The sequence below is a fragment of the Carica papaya genome, chromosome 9 (assembly GCF_054855325.1).
Source record: "Carica papaya isolate Zhongbai chromosome 9, ASM5485532v1, whole genome shotgun sequence".
Classification (NCBI taxonomy): domain Eukaryota; kingdom Viridiplantae; phylum Streptophyta; class Magnoliopsida; order Brassicales; family Caricaceae; genus Carica; species Carica papaya.
The window spans coordinates 17,898,714-17,921,376 of record NC_142317.1 but is presented as its reverse complement, the minus strand read 5'-3'; the positions used below and the strand labels follow the sequence as shown (position 1 = coordinate 17,921,376).

Genomic DNA, 22,663 nt, shown 5'->3' with positions numbered 1-22,663 from the left:
AATGGAGCATAATTTACAATAAATTCTTTTATCAATAATAAAATCCTTTACTGTCCACTTACCTCGGTGAAGTTCATAAAATAACATACGAAAGCAATAACATTGTCATCATCATGAAATCATATGAACTGTATAACAAAATACTTACCACGCCTTTGCATCTCAATCATTAAACAACATATTTTTCCTCATTTACCAGCCTACTAGTATCCATGGGGATCCATAGGGGTCCCGCTACCCGTGAACCCTTAACACTTGTAATCAGATTCCAGGGCCATCCTCATACCCCGTCCGGTATGGGCGCCAAAACTATAAACCTCAATACCACGTCCGGTATGAGGGTGAAACGGGCCGTCCCCATACCCCGTCCGGTATGGGCGCCAAAACACATAAGGTCTCCATACCCCGTCCGGTATGAGAGACCACAATCCTGGTAGGGTTGCCTACGGACCCGGTCCATCCACCATCTCCCAAGATATCTAGCCAAGCTGACCACATTATACAATTATCAATTTACATTACCTTTTATTCCCTTTTTCCTCAGTCAGCATCATCAAATCACACATAAACCAGCAAACCAGTAATTTATGCCAACACAGAACAACACACAACATCGGGTTCTCAGTCATTCAACCCATAATCAATAAAACAGTGATGTTTGTACACGAAACTATGAAATGGAAACATTAGACATCATACCGCATTTAAAATTGTAAAATAGAACAAACAACAATTGACCGATAAATACACCAGACTCGGGCTCCATTAGCAACCTTAAACAATTTCACACATCTATTGATTCATGAAATACCGTTTTATCATTTATTGAACTTTAATACCGTGATAGGAAATAGGGTGAGGAATCCTTACTTGTTTTCGGGGTCTGAATACGGCTCTACAGTGCGCCTATAGGCTGTCCCTAATTTTTCCTGAATTTTTTTCGGGAAACTGAAACGCACTACTGGTACCTGCACGTGTCCCAAAAAATCCCAAATTAGACCCGGGGCCCCTTTCGGCCAATATCGCAATTTTGGCACGGCGGCTCCGCTGTGCTCCGGCAACGGCGCCGCCGCTTGCGGCAGCGATTTGCCTCGGGTTGGTCGTTTTTGGCCGAATTCGGCCACACTTAATCGGTCCCTGTGATAAAACAACCCTAGGGCCCTCGGGGGGCCCAAAAATTACGAAAAACCGAAGCTTACCGGCGGCGGTACTCTCGGGTGCGGCGGCTCTCCGACAAGGTTCGTGTTTTGGTGATTTGGCTCCGATCAACCTGTAGAGAAAAGAATGGTGATCACAGTGATATAAAAATTGTATCAAACAGAGGCAGGGAAGGGCCTCATCAGAGGCAAAAATCGAGGAGGGGCGTGGCGGCGCCGCTGAGTTTCGGCCGTGTTTTTCGGCCGTTTGGCCAGGAGTTTGACTCCGATTTGGCCACAGGGGAACTCAGCATTGAAAAATGAGCCGGGGGTACAAAATTTACCTCGATCGGCGGTCGAAAAACTCCCCGGTGCGGCGGCGGGTGGCGGCGGCCGGCTCCTCCGGCATCTGGTTCGTCTTCTCCGGCGAGGGCTGGCGGCTAGGGTTTTTGTGGTCAGGTGTGGGGGGTTTATTTATACCCTTTGCCTTTTAATCACAGCCGTCCATCTTGATTTAATCTGGGACATTCGATTGCGATTTAATTTGGATTAAATCTGGGCCGTCCATCGTGATTAAATCTGGGCCGTCCGTGCGCGTGCATCTGGGCCGTCCATGCGCACGCTTGATCTGGGCCGTTCGTGCGCGCGGGGACGCATCTGGGCCGTCCGATCGCGTGCACGTGGATCGCCCACGTGGCCCGTTCTTAGGTCGACATGGCCCGTTCCTAGGTCGACATGGTTGGCCAGGGCTGCTGACTGGGCCGCTGACGGGGCTGCTGACATGGCGCTGACGGGGCACAATTTTTCTAAATTGCATTTTGACCCCCGGTTTCCGATTTTCTTTTCAAAAATACCCCCAGAATCTAAATTTTCACCCCTTTTTCCCAAAATCAATTTCAACTAAATCCAAATAAAATTTTTACCCAATTTTATCATTATTATTATTTTTATTTTTATTAAATTAAATTAAATTAAAAATAATAATAATAAATATTATAAAATTAGTGGGTGTTACATATAACATTTTCAATTGTTCTCAATTAATGTCTTTACTTAATAGTCTAAAAGTAATATTAATTTCTCTAATATGTTGTATAAGAGGTAGTAATACTCTTTTTAAGGTATTTCTTAGATAAAACCAAAATGTATTGCATCATGGTCATGATAACATCAAGAAGGGAAACTCATGGGTACTTGTGTAGTGCTTCATTACTACTCACCTAATTTGGGATAAACAATGTTAAGGTTGAAGTGTAGTTGAGGATAAGGAAACTTTTGGCTTGTAGAGTTATTTTGAGATACCTATGAGATTACAAGATAGCTTTGCCAAAAGGTTGTGTAGGGTTTTAAAACTGTTCTCACATTGTAGACATTTCTTAAGACAACTATGAAGTTTTGAGCTTGTATTAAGTCTTCATAAAGCTCTAAAACTACGGTGTTACATCTAAATCTTAAAGTTTTAATCTTTTCTTTTTTTTCTTGGTGTTGCACTATGATACAAATTTTTTGTCCTAAAATCTAATTTAGTATAGATTTTGTTTTACTTAATTATATGGTAAATTTTGTACCAAGTATAAATTTTATATTTCATGAATATTTTTATGAGTTTAGGTTTATACTTGAGGATGTTTAAGCTTTCATTTTGCAGGATCAGCTGATCTTATCTGGGCACTGAATAATCACCTACTTGCTCTTTCATTCCACACCAAGGAGTATTATTGGATTGATTTGTGAAAACTTAATGAGATTTACCGTTACAAGACTTACGAGTACTCATATGTTGTATTTAATAAGTTCAACATTTACCTAGATGAAATTTCTCCTTGGTTGGTGGAATGGATGCCTAATAAAGGAGGTTATCTAATTGGAAACTTACAGGTAACACATATGGTTTATTGTAAGCAGTCTGGCAACAGCTGATCAGTCACATGCCATACTTGATCTTATTAAAGTGAAATGGGCAGATTTGGTAGCAGACATGCCATTCAAGCTATGTTATCCCCCTCTTAGAAGTCAGGAGTGGCAAATAATCACTGGTAGTGATTCCAAGGACACGTAAGATATCTACTCTTGTATTATTTATTTATGATCTATTTCTTCATTATCTTTAATATTTCTCAGTGTGTTTCCTTCTAATACAGGCCTTGGTCTTACAACAATGGTGGTTCTTGGCCAACTCTACTATGGTAGGTTAGTTTGTTATTCTTAAATATTCTCTCTGCTACTAATGATTTATTCATTGCTCCAAAGAACCCTTTGTAGAAGTTATATTTAGGTATAAGTTTCCTGAGTTGTCATGATTGAATCTAATAGGATATGGCACCTTGTGGATGCTTTATAAAATAAAGCAATAATGAAGGAATGTTGGCAGTGCGGCTAAGGATTTTAAAAATGGACTTTTTGTAGCTTACTATTGCATCCATAAAGATGAAAAGACCAGAAATCCCTACAAGAGCTATTTAAGTTGTTGAAAGACGCAAATCAAGAGACAAATGGCCTTAATACCATGACACAAAAAGAGGAAGGTTCATCGGGAAGCAATCACAGTTATTCTAGACATGGTCAATTGTTGGATACCTTGTGGCTAAGCTTCTACTTGCAGACACAAGTGCAGCCAAAATTATGATAACTAAAGAGGATTTTAAGCTTGCCAAAGCCTTCTCTTGCATGATAAGGACTAATCCGAAAAGAAAGCGTGGTCAGAAGAACTCCTAAAAGACTTACGTAATATAAGATTCTGAAGTTGCTTTCACACATGGGTAGGTAACTTCAATTTGTAGCTCAACTTACCTATCTGAACAACTTAAATGTATAAAGGTAATGACAACAGTGGATTATTTTTCATTTTATTTGGGGGTTAAAGCTTTTGAGCATTGATTCGGGTATCATAGGATCTTAATGTAAAGATGATATGCTGATTTAGGATTAACATTAGCTTGAAACATTTTCTTGGATGGAGATTAAACAAATTGTTTCCTGTTTACAGACTTTATATCATATACATAGTACTATAGGAGTGGAAGGCATTCTTTTAAAGAGTTCATTGTAAATCGAGAATACCTTTACATTATTTTAACTCAATTGTTTGATTATGACATTTTTTGTATCTTGTAAATTATTTTGTATTGGTTATGGTATTTTCTTGTCTCATAAATCATCACCATGCCATTTAAATTAATTCTTGACAATAGAACTTTTTAATACATTTCCTCAGTTGATTCCAGATTAGTTGAGAAAATTCAACTTGTATGTAAGGCATTGTCTGAGAGAGTGATGATAAGATTTTTCTTGCAAACTCATATTTTTATTCAGTATATAATTTGGATTACTACAGACTTGTAGGTTTTTAGTTCTTAGCATCAGCTCATAAAGGAAACTAAACATATAGCATTTAACAACTTTTTCTTTATCCAGTCCTAGCACTAGCCACAATCCTTCACTCAAACTGTACCAAAAAAATATCAAAAACAAAAAAATAAATATATTTCCAACAACAATAGAAATTAACCTCATATATATGTATATATTTTTAATTTGTAAATTAAGAAATTACATAGAAATTTTAGGTTGTGGGTCAAATTACACTAATTGAGAAACTATTTTGTAAAAAAAAAATACAGTATAGTATAGATAGTATTAGAAGTTAAAATATTTGTATATGTATCTAATTGTCCCATTTGCTTTAATTTCTAAACAAGCTTCATCATTTTCTTAAGAAATTTAATTGCTACATTTCTTCCATATTTTATAATTTAACAATATATCACAATTTTAATATTTAAACTCTCTTATTTATTTTTTTGAGAACTTAATTCTAATTGATCTTTCTATATATGAAGGATTATGAAACAAAATTTCATTCAATGAATTCAACCTAAAAATATAAGTGGTTCAAAAATAAAATTAGATATACCTAATAAAACAAGTAAAGGATTACTAATAATTACACAAAAAGTAAAAATAAAATCATGTGAACAAGATAGATTTAATACTGCTTAATGTAAATACACTTATATACTTTTAGACATATTTAATTTAAATTGTACTTTTATGTTTTTTTATTATCTAGGGTAAAGAGATAATTTCATAGAAAGTCAAATTTGTGATTTGAGTTAGTTCGTGGTCTGAAACTTAGGAATCATTGGAAGAATATGACTTCTTATAATGAATCTACTCTATAATTACTACCTAATTGTGCGTTATGCATTAGGAAAAAAAAAAGAGAACTTATCTCTATAATGCGTCTAGTCCAACTCTTGTTTTTTGATTTCGTTTCCTTATGTTTTTCCTCCCAATTATTTTCTAACTCTTCTTATATTTCTATATCACCTAAAATTGATCAGATCGTAACACAATAACAAATGTGAGGATAAGATTATGAAGAAATTATATTGTCGTAAAGAAATTAATAGAACGAATTTTATAAAAGAAAAACTATCTTATTATTTTCTATCTAAATATTGCATCATAGCATTAAAGAAAGAATGAAAAAAAAGCCAAAAGCATCAAGAAAAAAAAAATAAAAGTGTTATAATCTACTTTTAAACTAATCAAATATTTTAGAGTTTTAACATTATTTTTCATTTTAAAGTATGTAATATTTAAAAGAATTATTACAAGGTTATACTAAAAAATTATCGAAATATAGAGAATTCAATACTTACTAGGAGTTAAAATTTAGAGATTTCTTTCTACATTATTCTTTAAAATTTAAAAATTAAAGAGATAAAAATCTTATTTTCATTATTTTGAACTTATGTAATCAAATATTTTAGAATTTTAATATTATTTTCATTATGTTATCTATAAAAAAATTTATTATAAGATTAGACTTAAAGAATATCTAAATTTAGAGAATTGAATGCTTATTAGAACTCAAAGTTTAAAGATTTCTTTTCTTCATTAGTCTTTAAAATTTAAAAATATGATTACTACTTAAGCAATTAAAGAGTTAAAAATCTTCTTTTCAAAAAGTAAATATATAAATATATAATTATATTTAAGAAGATGTTATTAGTTTTTTCCTTAGTTATTAAAAGTAAAAATATTGATTATGCCTCAATTATCAATAACTATTTTGTATCTCTATTTAATTTAGGGATTTTGTTGCCATCTTCAATGGTTCTAATGGTTGCTTCTTCACTTTAAAGGAGGACGTCGAGCTGCAGGAGAAGAGGGAGAGGAAGAAAATTCATAGCTAGGGTAAACTGAGAGGAAGTTTTTGTGTGATTTCTTCAATCAGATTAATCAGCTAGTGGTGGAATCAGGAGCAGAACAAGGGAGGGATCCGTCAATCATATTAACGTCGTCATTGAGAAGAAAGGTAAGTGAAATTTGACTCTCACCACTTAAGTAGGATTTATCTTTTAAATTATTTGAGATATTTTTGGGAAGAAATGAGTTGATATGGGAATAGGGAAATTTTCTTGAAATCAGATTAGAACCAGGAGTAAAAACAAAAAAATGGAGAATGAGATCTAAAGATAAACAGAAGATCATACGAAATGATGGAATTATTGTGTGGACAGCTATGAGGAGAGGACAAAGGAGAAATGCTAGAAACATAGGAGGAAAATTGAAAGGATGAGAATGGGAGAGGGATAGGAAATAAAAAAAAAGGGAAATAGTGCTCAACAAATCCTCTACATGATCCCGTCAATGGAACAAGAGATTTAGTGCTTAACCACTGATCTATTTTTCTCTTATTTGTTTACCGATTATGTATATATATCAATGTCATCGATTGATTTGCATTCAATTTTTTAAAAGGATAGGTAGATCACTTTCTTGCAGCAACGTAAGAAATGAAAGGAGATTCTAGTTGCGGTCCTAATTATTTCTATGATTTACTTTCCACCTTTGTGGCTGAATCTGAAATCATCTTGTCAAACATGGATAAAGCTTTGTATGTGTACATAATATATATCTCGATATAGATTTGAGTAGTTATTAACCATATTTGATTAATTGATCGGTTTTAGTTATTTGGTCTTCTTCTCTTAATTCGTAAGGACAAATTATCTTATGCAGATTTTCCTAAGAGTTATGCACTTTGCGTCAAGATTAAAGGAGCCTCCTCAAAGTATATAAGTAATATTAATCATCATAGCTCAAAATTTTTTAATTTAGAGTATTTATGTGTGTTATTATTGATCTTATAATATATATTTAATAATAAAAATTCTCAAGTACAATTTTTGCAAGTAAAAATTCGTATATTTTAATAGTTCAATGATATATAATGAGATGTATAGTCTGATTTGAACTCATACTCTTATAGATAAGGATAAAAGTACTTAGATATCTACCTAAAAATAAATAATAATTAATTTAATTAATTATATATGTGTATACTTAATTAATTAAATAATTAGTTTAATAGTTAATGTGTTTCTTCTTTTACAAGAGATTATAAGTTCGAGTGAGAATGTATTTTTATGTATGTCATCATTTGAAAGTTATTTGTATTGTATTGTAATTAGTGTATATCACTTGACTAATCTCGAGTCAAAGTGTAGTTTTATGTGTATTCTTGGAGATTATTTGTATTGTGTTATGATTGATGCATATCACTTAATTAATAGATGTACCTAGTTTTTGTTTTTTAAAAAATAATTAGCTGATATTAATTGCAGCCTTCGCACTTGTCAAATGGCATTGAAATGTGAGAAATTCCTCAAGGCATTTGATAAAAAGAGTAAGGAAGAGTAAGCTTTTATATACAATTGACATCATAACTCAATTAACAGTCTCTATATATTTATGTAGTAAATGAATTTTATACTTATTTTTTATTACAGATATTACTAATATATCTCTTTGCTGAGTTTTTTTTTTCTAAATTTCTTTTTTTTGAATAAAAAAGTGCATGGAAGAATTATATGCAATCAAACACGAATTCTCATTAGTGAAGGAAAAAATGAAAATCCTTCTTAAGGTAATATTTTTTTTATATATACTATAAAATTTTATTTTCATGGATATCTTTTTTCTTTTGGACTTTGTGAAAATTTTAATCGAATTTAAATTTGCATACTTTTATAGCAAGAGTTTTACTTCATTGAAAATTTGTTTTGCCTATTGCATAATTATAGGCATTGATAATTATAATTAACTATAACAATATGATAGTAGTTAAAACTCTTATGTTCTATTTAAAATTTATAAGTTTAACATTAGCTAAAAATGTAGAATATTTTATACTGTAATAGTTTGTAAATTTAAATTCAATTAAAATTTTTATGAATTCTATAAGAGAAAAAGATATATGTGAAAATAAATTTTATAAAATATATAAAATAGAATACTACCTAAAGAAATATTTTTATTTTTTCCTTTATTACTGAGAATTCATGTTTGGTTGCATTCATTGCCTACGCACCTTTTTAAAAAAAAAATTAAAAAAATTTTAAGAGAACTCAGTAAAGAAATATATAAATAATATGTACAATAAAAAATAAGTATGAAATTAATTTACTATATTCACTATTTGATTTGGTTTATGACGTCGTTAATTATGTTTGACAGTTTACCCTTCCTTACTCTTTTCATCATATGCCTTGACACATGTATATATATATATATATAAACATATAATTCATAAATGTGATAGCGTATGAGCAATCATATGTGGCACCAATAAGTTTGAAATTCATTTGTGATTGGTGGTCGTGTTTACTCACTTAGTTCTGTCCTGACGGTGACCTTCACGTCCTTCGTCAAAGGCAGCCAGATAAATGCTTCAACGAAGCTGCTGCCCGATACGTACATACAACAACATTAATTATCTGTATCTATAAAAATATATTATATGATTATACAATCATTAATTTATTATAATGATATTTAGCGCAATTAGTATCGTGATATACGTACAAACATTATCTATATACACATGCACACACATATATATATTGATAAATTGAGATGGTTATATATATATATATATGTAGACACACACATTATATATTTATATAATTCTCAATCATAAGTATCTTCTTTGAAGTTTCTAACCTTTCCCCTTTGCACCTTCGAGATTCTATCATATTTATTCATAAATATATATATATAGATACCATCTTCATTTTCATCTTTATTAATTAATAAAATTTTCTTTTCATATTTTAATATGGTCCCAAAATGTTAAAATATAAAAGCCAAATTCAAATATGAAGGAATTAAGTTTACAAGTTCATGAACCAGTTTATATATTAATAAATATTATATATATTATGTAACGGCCCCGGAAATTTAAATGAAATATATGTATTAAAAATGTCAAATGCGGAAGCGTAATAAAAATTTTAATTAGCATCCCTTACACAATAACTAAAACGTACTCAAAACATGAAATTACAAGCTAACTAAGAGAGACACTCAAAATAAAAACTATAAATATAACTATAGAGTCTTTAGGCGTCCCCTTCGCCGTCTTCCTGTGGAACAGGCTCGGGAACAACGTCTCCCAGATCTGAAATGGTTAAATAAGGAATGAGCTACACCAGCCCAGTAAAGACATCACACTATCTCACCGCCACGGAAGTAAAGGTGGGTGTAAAACAAAATGACCAATGGAGCATAATTTATAACAAATTCTTTTATCAATAATAAAATCCTTTACTGTCCACTTACCTCAGCAAGATCCATGAAAACAACATCTGAAAATAATAACCTTACAATATCATGAAATCATATACACTTTATAACACAACATATATCACACTTTTACATTTCAATCATCAGGAAATAGATTTCCTCTTTTACCAGCCTACTAGTATCCCTGGGGATCCATAGGGGGTCCCCTCTACATGTGAACCATTAACATTCACAACCTGATTCCAGGGCCGTCCCCATACCCCGTCCGGTATGGGCGCCAAAACCATGAACCTCAATACCCTGTCCGGTATGAGGGTGAAACGGGCCGTCCCCACACCCCGTCCGGTATGGGCGCCAAAACACATAAGGTCTCCATACCCCGTCCGGTATGAGAGACCACATTTCCGGTAGGGTTCTCTACGGACTCGGTCTGTCCACCATCTCCCAGGATATCTAGTCAGGCTGTCCACATTATCCACTTATCAATTCACATAACCTTTTTGCCCTTTTTCTTGGTTTCAATCATCCAAACACACACAACATGTAAACCAGTAATGGACACCAAACAAGACAACACAGTATCGGGTTAAGCATAATACCAACCATAATAAAAGAAACCATGATTCATGCATACGAGACCATAATATAATTACATCAGACATCATGCTGCATTTAATACTGGAAATTAAATCAAACAATAACAGACCAACCGAGTATCAGACTCGGGCTCCATTGGCAACTTTAATCAATTATACATCTATAAAGTTACACAGTACAGTTTAATTATTTATTTGGCTTCAATATCGTGATAGGAAATAGGGTGAGGGGTCTTTACTTGTTTCGGGGTCTGAATACGGCTCTACAGTGCGCCTACAGGCTGTCCCTAATTTTTCCTGAATTTTTCCTGGGAAATTGAAACGCACTACTGGTACCTGCACGTGTCCCAAAAAATCCCAAATTAGACCTAGGGCCCCTTTCGGCCAATATTGCAATTCCGGCACGACGGCTCCGTCGTGCTCCTGCGACAAGCGGCGGCGATTCGCCTTGGGTTGGCCGTTTTCGGCTGAATTCGGCCACCCTTGCATCGGTCCCTGCGATAAAACAACCCTAGGGTCCTCGGTGGGCCAAAAAATCACGAAAAACTGAAGCTTACCGGCAGCGGTGATCTCGAGTGCGGCGGCTCCTCCGGCGTGAGTCGCGTTTTGATGTTTGGCTCTGATCAACCTGTAGAGAAAAAAATGGTGATCACAGTGGTATAAAATTTGCATCAAACGGAGGCCGGGAAGGGCCTCATCGGAGGCAAAAATCGAGGAGGGGCGCGGCGGTGCTACTGGGTTTCAGCTGGGCTTTTCGGCCGTTTGGCCAGTGGTTTGGCTCCGGTTTGGCCATAGGCAGACTCAGCATCGAAAAATGAGCAGGGAGGAGAAAATTTACCTCAATCGGCGATCGGAAACTTCTCCGGTGCGGCGGTGGGTGGCGGCGGTCGGCTCCTCCGGCGTCTGGTTCTTCTTCTCCGGCGAGGCACTGGTAGCTAGGGTTTTCTGATTAGGTGTGGGTGGGGGTATTTATACCCTTTTCCTTTTAATCTCAGCCGTTCATCAAGATTAAATCTGGACCGTTCGATCGCGATTTAATTGGGATTAAATATGGGCCGTCCATCACGATGCAATCTGGACCGTCCGTGCCTGATTGAATCTGGGCCGTTCGTGCGCACGTTTGATCTGGGCCGTCCGTACGCACGGGAACGGATCTAGGCCGTCCGATCGCGCGCACGCGGATCGCCCACGTGGCCCGTCCCCTGGTCAGTGTTTCCTTGCCACGCGGCGCGTCCTGGTTGGCCGGGGCTGCTGACCGGACCACTGACATGGCTGCTGACGGGGTGCTGACGTGGCACAACTTTTTTAAATTACGTTTTGACCCCCGGTTTGCGATTTTCTTTTCAAAAACACCCCCAGAATCCAAATTTTCACCCCTTTTTCCCAAAATCAATTTCAATTAAACCCAAATAATATTTTTACCCAATTTTATCACTATTATTATTTTTATTTTCATTAAACTAAATTAAATTAAATTAAATAAAAAATCAAACAAATAAATAAAAATAAAAATAAATAAAATAAAAATTTTTATTTTTATTTGGGTGTTACATATTATATATTTTTACTAATCCAGGTAATATTACAAGAGATAATTATATTTCAATAGTATATTAAACATATTCTTAAATATATTAAATAGAATAAAGTATTAAAATTTTCAACAAACTATTCACATAACTTATCAAATTCAATTTCATATGTTTTGAACTTATTTAAATTTACTCATTTTATCTTTTGTTTACTTTCTTAGTTGGATTCAAAAGTATAATAAGAATAAGACATTGCTTAGTTAGAGATGAGTAAGGACTTCTGAAAGATAGATAATTGTCTATGAACCTCCGTTTTTGCTTCACATACTTAGCATGATGGTTTTGGTCATTTACTTGAGCATGATGGTTTTTATTGTTAATTAAGAATGATTTTATCTTAAAAGAAATAATGTTATATTGGATGCTATTGTATTGACTTCCATTGTATAAGTTGATTTAGTATTAAAAACATATACTACTAAATTTATAATTCAATCAAATAATAAAATAGAACCTAATTTGAATGAATTATTTAATATTATAATAAATAAGTGAATCGAATGATGTATATTTATTATTTAAAATATAGTATTTGATGACCAATTATGAGAACTAACACTTCAATGAATAATGAGAGGCGATTGATAGTGACAACAATGAAATGTAACCAACATAAAAATAAAAGTTTTGGTATCTTGTAAAAAAGTAGATCACATTTTCTTTAGGTTTTAAGGCAAAGATGAACTATTTTCTATTTTTTTTTTGTACTCCTTTTTGTTGATACAAAAGTTAAAACAATTTTTTTTTTCAAGTAAAGAAATAGATAAGATGGGCACAAAATTGACACATGAGCTCCTCTATTTGTCGCATATTACCTAGCAACAATTCCACTTTTGTGATAGTCTAAATCAACCACTAAAATTATATCGTCTATTGTCTAATTTTTAGCTGTAAGAGAACCATTTTTAAAGGTACTAAGTACAAATTTTATACTTGATGAATATTTTTCTGAAGTTTGGGTTGTTACTTGAGGATGTTTAAGCCTTCATTCTGTATTTTGTTTCTTTTTTTCTTAGTTAGATTTAAAAGTTTAATCAAATAGTATATAACTTAGCTAGAAATGTAGTACGGACTATTGAAAGATATAAATTTATTCATTAGCCTAAGTTTTTTATTAACTTGCTTGAGCAAAATGGTTTTTACTGTTAATGGAGGATGATTTTTTCATAAAAAATTAAATGTTGTAATGAATGTTATTGTATTGACTTACATTGTATAAAGTAATATTGTACTAATAAGAAATATGACTAATTTTCTAGGTCAATCAAATAACAAAGTAGAACTTAACTTGAATGAATTATTTAATCTCATACAAATGAATAAATAAAATGATGTACATTTACTATTTAAGATACAATATTTGACGATCGATGAGCAGAACTTATGCTTTAATAAATAATGAGAGGTGATTCATGGGGACAACAATGACGTCATAAATCAATTAGCATATCTCTTTTTTGTTTTTTTTTCTAATTTTTCTAATTTCTTTTTTTGTTAAACAAAAGGACCGTAGTGGCAATGGATGCAATCAAAAATGAATTCACATTGCTGAAGGAAAGAATAAAAATCCTTCTTAAGGTAATATTTTATTTTATGTATTTTGTAAAGTTTTAACTAAATTTAAATTTGTAGAATTATACAATATGAGTTTTACTTAATTAAAAATCTATTTTGCCAACTACATAATTATAGCTATTAGCAAGTATAATGAATTATAACAATATAGTAGTAGTTAAAACTTTTGTGTTTTATTTATAATTACGAGTTTAAGTTTCACTGAAGATGTAAAGTTTACATTTTAATAAAAAATAAAACTATTTTTTTAAAATATTAAACATTGTAGATTTTGATTTTAAAATCTTCATTATTATTATTATTATTATTATTCACTGAATGTGGTATGTATGTTGATGCAGTTGGAAACAAGCACCACCCCTCGCAAGTGCAAGCGCACTCCTTTAAATTAACACAAAGTTGGGAAACTCATGGGTCCTTGTGTAGTGCTTCAGCACTGGTTACCTAATTTGGGATAAAAAATGCTAAGGTTCAAGGATAGTTGAGGATAAGGAAACTCTTTGCATCTTGAGTTATTTTGAGTACCTATGAGGTTACATGATAGTTTGGCCAAAAGGTTGTGTAGGGTTTTAAAATTGTTCTCTTGTTCTAGACCTATCTTAAGACAACTATGAGGTTTTGAGCATGTATTAGGTCTTAATAATGCTCTAAAACTACAGTGTTACATTTAAATCTTAAGGTTTTAGTCTTTTTTTTTAAGGTTACCTAGAACTAAGAGACAAATTTTTTGTCCTAAAATTTAATCTAGTATGGATTTTGTTTTACTTAGTTATACGAAAAATTTTATAACAAGTACAAATTTTATACTTAATGAATATTTCTCTGAGTTTAGGTTATTACTTGAGGATGTTTAAGCTTTCATTCTTCATTTTGTTTCCTTTCTTCATAGTTGGATTCAAAAGTATTATAAGAATAATACATAGCTTAGCTAGAGATGAGTAAGGACTTCTGAAAGATAGATAATTGTTCATATACCTCCTTAGTTTTTTCTTCAGTTACTTAACCATGATGGTTTTGGTCACTTACTTGAGCATGATGTTTTTAATTGTTAATGAATAATGATTTTTCCTTAAGAAAATCATAGTTGATTCAGTACTAAAAACAAATACTACTAAATTTACACTTCAATCAAATAATAAAATAGAACCTAATTTGAATGAATTATTTAATTTTGTAAAAAATAAGTGAATTTAGTTATGTATATTTATTGTTTAAAATATAGTATTTGATGACCACTTATGAGAATTGATGCTTCAATGAATAATTAGAGGTGATTGATGGTGACTACAATGAAATGCAACCAACACAAAAATAAAAGCTTTGGTATTTTGCAACAAAGTAGATCACATTTTCTTTAGGTTTTAAGATAAAGATGAATTATTTTATTTTTTTTTTTTTTGGTACTCTTTTTTGTTGATACAATAGTTAAACAACTTTTTTTTTCAAGTAAAGAAATAGATAGGGTGGGCACGAAATGGACACGTGAGTTCCTCTATTCCTTGCATATTACTTAGCAACATTTCAACTTTTGTGACAGTCTGAATCAACCACTAAAATTATATCATCTATTGTCTAATTTCTACCTGTAATAAGACCCTTATTAAAGGTACCAGATACAAATTTTATACTTGATGAATATTTTTCTAAAGTTTGGGTTGTTACTTGAGGATGTTTAAGTTTTCATTCCGTATTTTGTTTCTTTTCTTCTTAGTTAGATTTAAAAGCTTAATCGAATAGTACATAACTTAGATAGAAATGTAGTTAGGACTATTGAAAGATATATATTTATTCATGAGCCTAAATTTTTTGTTGACTTGCTTGAGCAAAATGGTTATTACTGTTTATGGATGATGACATTTTCTTTTAAAAAAGTAAATGTTATAATCGTTGTTATTGTATTGACTTACATTGCATAAACTAACACCCCACTAGAGAGAAATATGACTAATTTTGTAGGTCAATCAAATAACAAAGTAAAACTTAATTTGAATGAATTATTTAATCTCATATAAATGAATGAATCAAATGACGTACATTTGCTGCTAAAATTACAATGATTTGACAATTGATCAGGAGAACTGATGCTCTAATAAATAATGAGATGCGATCGATGACGACTACAACTAGCTGCAACTAATACAAAGATAGAAGCTTTGATGTCTTATAATAGAAGAGATCAAATTTTCTTTAGGTTTGAGTACATAAAGATGAACTATTTTATTTCCAGCTTCTTATGTATTTAGTTTGCCGATATAAAAGTTAAATAATTTTTTTCCAAAGAAATGGATAGATTGTGCATGAAATGGACAAGTGGCTTCCTTTATTTGCAATATATTTATTTACTTAGCAACATTTTGACTTCTAGTGACAACCTCCATCACCCGCTAAAATTGTGTCATTTATTGTTTCATTTTTAGTTGTATCTAAAAGTAACTTTCATTCAACATTTTGTTTCTATTCTTCTTAATTAGATGTAAAAGTGTAATCAGATAGTATATAACATAGCCAGAGAAGTAGCAAAGACTTCTGAAAGATATATAATTAGTCTTAGTTTTTTGTTCACTTGCTTAAGCAAAATGGTTTTTACCAATGATTTTCTTTAAAAGGAAAAAGTGTATGTTGTATTGGATGTTATTGTACTAACTTACATTATTTACTGACTTATACAGTACTATGAAGAAATAAGGCTAAATTTGGAGTTCACAGTCAAATAATAAGGTAGGATACTTGAATAAATAATTCAATCTCGTACAAGTGAGTGAATTAAATAATATAAATTTACTGTCTAAGGTACAATATTTAATGATTGATAATGAAAACTGATACCTCAATGAATAATGAGAGGTGATGGCGATGACTGGAATGAGATGCGAGTAATAGAGAGAGGGAAGTTTTAGTGTCTTGCAACAGAGGAGATTGAATTTTCTTTAGGTTTTAGAACATAGAGATAAACTATTTTATTTTCAGTTTCTATTCTACTTCTTTTTGTCGATATAGAAGTTAAATAATTTTTTTCAAATAAAGAAATGGACAGGTTGTGCTTGAAATGGATATGTGGCTTCCTCCATTTGCCAAAAATTTACTTTGTGGCATTTTGATTTTTAGTGATAATATAAATCTGCTGGTAAACTTTTTTCGTCTATTGTCTAATTTTTAGAAACAACTAATGGTTGTTAAAAGTGCCAATATAATGCCATTTATCAGTTGAAGTAATTTATTTGGATAAAAACCATCTTTGTTGTTTATACAATATTATAAATGGATTAAATTAAACTCCTATTTTTTTAAACAAAATATTTTTTCTCATAAAATTTTTGGCAAGATTAATCCAAACTCAGAAAACGAAATACAAAAATATGAAAGTTCATTCATGCATAGAATTTTGATAACCTAAATATCAATCACTAGAATGACGTAGATTATCAGCAATTTATTACAAATAATAAACTCATTATGACTCTCTACCACTTCAGTTTAGTGCTTAACATCTTATCTATTTTTTTCTTATCTATTTACTAATCATGTATATATATTAATATCATTGATTGATTTGCATTTGATTTTTTTAAAGGGTACGATAGATCACTTTTTTGGAATAGCATATGAAATGAAAGGAGTACTTGGTTGCGGTCCTAATTATTACTCTGATTTGCTCTCCACCTTCGTAGTTGAATATGAAATCACCTTATCAGACATGACTAAAGCTTTGTATGTGCCTATAATATATATCTCGATATAGATCTAAGTAGTTATTAACCACGTTTGACTAGTTAATGGGTTTTAATTATTTGGTCTTCTTCTCTTAATTTGAAGAGACAAAGTATTTGATGTAGATTTTCATAGAATTTGTGCACTTTGCTTCAAGATTAAAGGAGCCTCCTCAAGGTATATAATTAATACTAATCGTCACACCTCAAAATTCTGTAATTTGGAGTATTTATGTGTGTTATTATTGATCTTATAATATATATTTAATAATAAAAATTATCAAGTACAAGTTTTGTTCGTAAAAATTCATACAGTTTAATCAATAAATGATATATCATGAGATGTATATTCTGATTTGAATTCATACTCTTGTAGATAAGAATAAAAGTACATAGATATCCACCCAAAAGATAAATAATTAATAATTTAATTAACCAAATATTTATTAGCAGGATATATATATATTTTTGGTATATGTGTATATTTAATTAATTATTTAATTAGTTGAATAGTTGATGCATTTCTTCTTTTACAAGAAATCATAAGTTCGAGTCAAATTGTACTTTCGTGTGTCATCATTTGAAAGTTACTTGTATTGTACTGCAATTAGTGTATATCTGTAACATTCCACATTTTCTACAAGACTCAGTGTCACTAAAGTATTTATTCATTCTTTCTATGTTGACGATTTACACCTTAACACAACTGAGAGTTCACTTGCAACAAGACTCATTACAAGTATATAGAATATGACATGTCTATTCTTTCAAACATCTATCATCTCATTAGTGTACATCCTTTTGTCCCCTTCATTTCGTAAACATATTAGGCTATATTTTCAACTATCATACAAAAAAAGGGGCTTCCATAGTCGTGTCTAATATCACCTAACAAGCAGTAAATATAACAAACTAACAGAAATGATAATACTAATTATTAATCCACCAAAGTTTAATGTTAGTTCTACATACATTCTAGTTCATGGCGACGCTCCGAAGGTTCTTGAGTTTCTTCCTACTTAACCGTTTCTATAATATAATAAATGAATGAGCTACACAACCTAGTAAAATCAATTTAAACTCAAACCAACAGAATTGAAATAGATGTAGATAAGTTCTCCATTTTTCCTCAAAGACTTCCCTCAACCAAATCATTCTCAAGTCCATCTCATACTCACCCCAACACCTATCATTTCTCCAACTTGGTACCCTTATATAATGAAGATTTATAAAAGCAATTCCCTGCTTCGACTCCAACTTGCAACTTGTCAATTTTGATTTTTTTTTTCTCTCTTGCAGATTCCTTCTGTTTTTCTCTTTTTTCCAACCACTTTCAAGTAATTTCAATCTCCATAACAGATTATGCAAATTAAAAAAAATGACCCACATTTAACATACTTGCATTTTAATCCATTTTGCAGAACTATTCTGCTTACCTGCATTATCCTTTCTCATCCAATATGGAGTTTATATATATATATATAAACAGTATATACAAATCAAAAAGATCACTCAACATAGCGACTTAATTCACCTAATTATTTCTTCACTTTTCTTTTTTATAATTACACCCCTTCTCTCTATTATCCTTTAACTTCACTTCCACTAGATTTCACTCTCGGCTCCACCAATCTATCTCTCTATCTGTATTGGTCACACCAGATTATAACACACGCAGCTTGCACTTAGTATACCCGACACGACCCTTTCGGGTTTTTATTTCTCGGCCACACTTCTTGTCTCATATACATCACACATCTGGGACATTTACTCCCCTTCGGACCCTCTATTATCTGGTCTACTCTGCTGACTAATCACTAGTTAGTTGATACACATCACCACGACCAATACAGGCCATACTCACACCACACAAAAGGAAACAGCATACAGAAAGATGTGGATTAGTCTCAGTTTAATCTTATTTAATATTTACTCTCTAGTTTTTGGTCATTTGTTGTTCTCAGTATACCACACTACTACGCAGTCCATTCACGACTCCGTATTCAACTCTTTTCATACCCATTCATCATTATTACTATTCTATTATCACCCTCATTTGCTGATTTGGTCACTTAATGATATGGGTCACCTGAAAATTCTTCAATTCATCTATGAGCAATAAGTATGCAAAATCACTGTTAAACTCGTACCAGAATCAGTTCCACGACCTCATAAATGGCCACACACACACCACTAGTGAACAGGTTGTAATTTATTGATTTTGATAGTACATTGATTTCAGTTATGCCATTTTATCATTTCCCTTTCTACATTTTCCTTCTAGTTTGTTTCAAACTTCATCTATTGGGTCCTCCCTTCCCCTTCGCTTCTATTTCCCTAGCACCACGGTATGTTATTTATCTTTTAACCTTATTGTTCTCCATATTTCCCTTATTTCTACCCCTTTGTAGGCCCTTAATCACATCAACTACTTATTGATATATGTGTATCCGATCTCGTCGTGTTCCCTTATGAGGTCTACTAGTTGATTTTCACCGATCTGCATAACACAAGTAAGATATATCCTTAAACCCCCAAGCTTAACTCAGATTGGAACTAATACCTGCTATACATGAAGTAATTATTATCAACACGGTCCTTACCGCAAGACTTCTTTTCTCCCTTACCCGATTGATGATCCCCATTCTCATCCACCATTTACCTTAAACTTCCCTACTAAGTTACCACACAGGAATATTCTTCACCATCACACCAAAATCATACAAAATGCACATATAGAACTCGTAAGAAATCCATCATCCACGATATAGGAAATTTATAATATTTATTTCTAATTCAGGTTTCAAGAGTGAATTAATCGTACCTTCCGTTGGATGATTCAACCATCTTTTAGCTTAGCCTTCATAGAAATCACCCTCCTATTTCTTCTTCTGTCAACCTTGTGGTTCTATTCCCTTTCTCCTTCTCTAACCCTCTGCCACTATCTCTTCTTCTATTAGATTGTAATTATGATAAATAAACATTCTTCTTGAGGTAATATTTTATTTTACATATTTTGTAAAATTTTATTTTCATATATATTTAAAATCTGTTTTGCCGGCTCATAATTATAGCTATTGACAATTATAATAAATTATAACAATATGGTAGTAGTTAAAATTTTTGTATTTTATTTAATATATACGAGTTTAAGTTTCACTGAAGATGTAAAGTTTACATTTTAATAAAAAGTAAAACTATTTTTTTCAAATATTAAACATTGTACATTTTGATTTTAAAATCTTTATTATTATTATTATTATTCACTGAATGGGGTATGTATGGTGATGCAGTTGGAAGCTAGCACCATCCCTCGCAAGCGCAAACACACTCCTTTAAATTAAGGTACTCTTGCTTCTTACAACTTATTTGATTTGATTCTTATTTATTTTTTTTAATTCCTTAATCTTTTAATTCAAATAGTTCTAGAAAATGGGGAATATTACTCTCAAATATTTTTCTATTATAACAAATACAGTTTCTTTTTAACAAATTTAGTTCAATTTTAAATTAATTAAGAATAAAATAAAATTTATATATTTTTTTAATTACTGTAACTTAACTAAAGTAATTATTATCCTTTATTTAATTTATAAAAGTTAACTTCAATATTTAATTTTTCACTATAAGTATTTTATCTATTTTCATCGCTTTCAATAACAATATTATAAAGTAATTATGTTTTCTTTTGTTGGGCAGATGGGGTGGGTGAAAGCTTCTAAAAATCAATACCAATAAATTCGCTGTAGGTTGTAATAAGTATTCCTTTTTCATGGAAAACAAATTTAAACTTCTAACTTTTTTTATGTTGGTGGTGATGTCATGATTAAATTGAGTTAAATCTAAACGTGCCTATTTTGTTTTTAGGCGAAAGAAACATTTCATGATTATTAGGTTTCCTTAGTTGAGGGAACTACAGTAGGTCAAAAGCTCGACCTAATGTTTAATTTTTTGATTTGAAACTCAAACTTATTTTACAGAGATAGTTACAAACTAAAGGGTATTGTTACAAAAAATTTTAAATTTTGTTGTTGTTGGTCGGGATGAATCATTGATATTTAATAGTTTCATGTAAAAATATCTTGGTGAGAAAAGATAGAAGAATTTACCTCAAACATTTACTTTCTATACAAATAGGAATTGATGTTTGAGGATACATTATAAGGATTGAGGTATGCACTAGGTCAATCAGATAAGGTGAGTATAGAAAAGAGCTTTTTAACTTGTTAATTGCATGATGCAATAAGCTTAGCTGTAGATAATAGATTTTTTTAATTTGCATAACTAGAAAAGTAAAAGTTAGAAATCTTTCAAGAAAATTTGAGGAAAAGTGAAAGTGAAAGAAAAGAGATAAAAGGGAGAGCAATAGAGAAATGTAGCAATAAGATAAGATAGAGTAGAAGAGCTAACTATTTATAAGGTAAACATAGGATGATATCATTGAAAAAGAGAAAATAGCCACTAACATCCATTAACATGGGAACATGCATTTCAAGCACCAAAAATGCCCCCATTAAAGTTTGTGACAATTGTTCATTTATCACAATTAAGCACACAATACAATGAAGTTTTTAAGAATTTTCATAAATTATCGTAAACATGGTGTTTGAATAGTTAAGATTCTTACATTTTTCTTGAAGACAACAAGTCTGAATCTTATTAAAATGTAAAATTTATCAATTTTTAGATGTAATTATATGGATTAATGATGATTTATTTATAATATTTGATTCAATAGAATCAAAATATTTAGCTTATGACTGCGTTGGTAGAGATATAGTAATGAAATTGTATTTTGTCCTAAAGAGTCATGACATATCCAAACGAAAATAATATTCTGTAACAACTAGATTCTTTTATTTAGGATAATTATAATAAGCGAAAAAATCTGGATTAGCATTTTTCTTATATTATTTATTAACATAAATATTAAAGAACAAGAAATAGACTTGGATTTTATACTAAAATATTTTCTATTAATTATTTTAATATTAATTATGCTATCGTTCATGAATGATAAATCTTTTTTTCACATAAGAACTCTTCACAAAAGAGGAAAAAGGAAAGGATTAATTTTCTTTTAAAATTCTATTTTGATTCTCGATAGCTAACTCATCATTATATTAATAACTGATATTATTAGTTATTTTCTTATAGTAATTATTTTTCATTTATAATTTTAAACCAAACAAAATATTATAATTTTAATTTCCTTTATTTTTCAACTTTTAGTTATTAGAACCAAAAAACGTATTGTTTTTCTCCGATATATATATATTTACTAATTCTCATGTATGATATGACAATTATCATCATCATATGCACTTCCTATTATAAATTATACTGAAAACTTTATAGTGATTTAGCATTACATCAAGTTACAATAACCCTTTAAATTTATCAAATGCACGCACACACATATATATCTGGGTGTTTGTGTTTGTAGTTCTAAAAAAGATCTA

General features: G+C 31.2%; 1 pseudogene; it reads left to right on the top strand.

The window, feature by feature from the left end:
• The window catches only part of LOC148240140 (protein kinase PINOID-like), a 72,129-nt pseudogene that overhangs the window by 8,428 nt on the left and 41,038 nt on the right, over nucleotides 1–22,663 (top strand).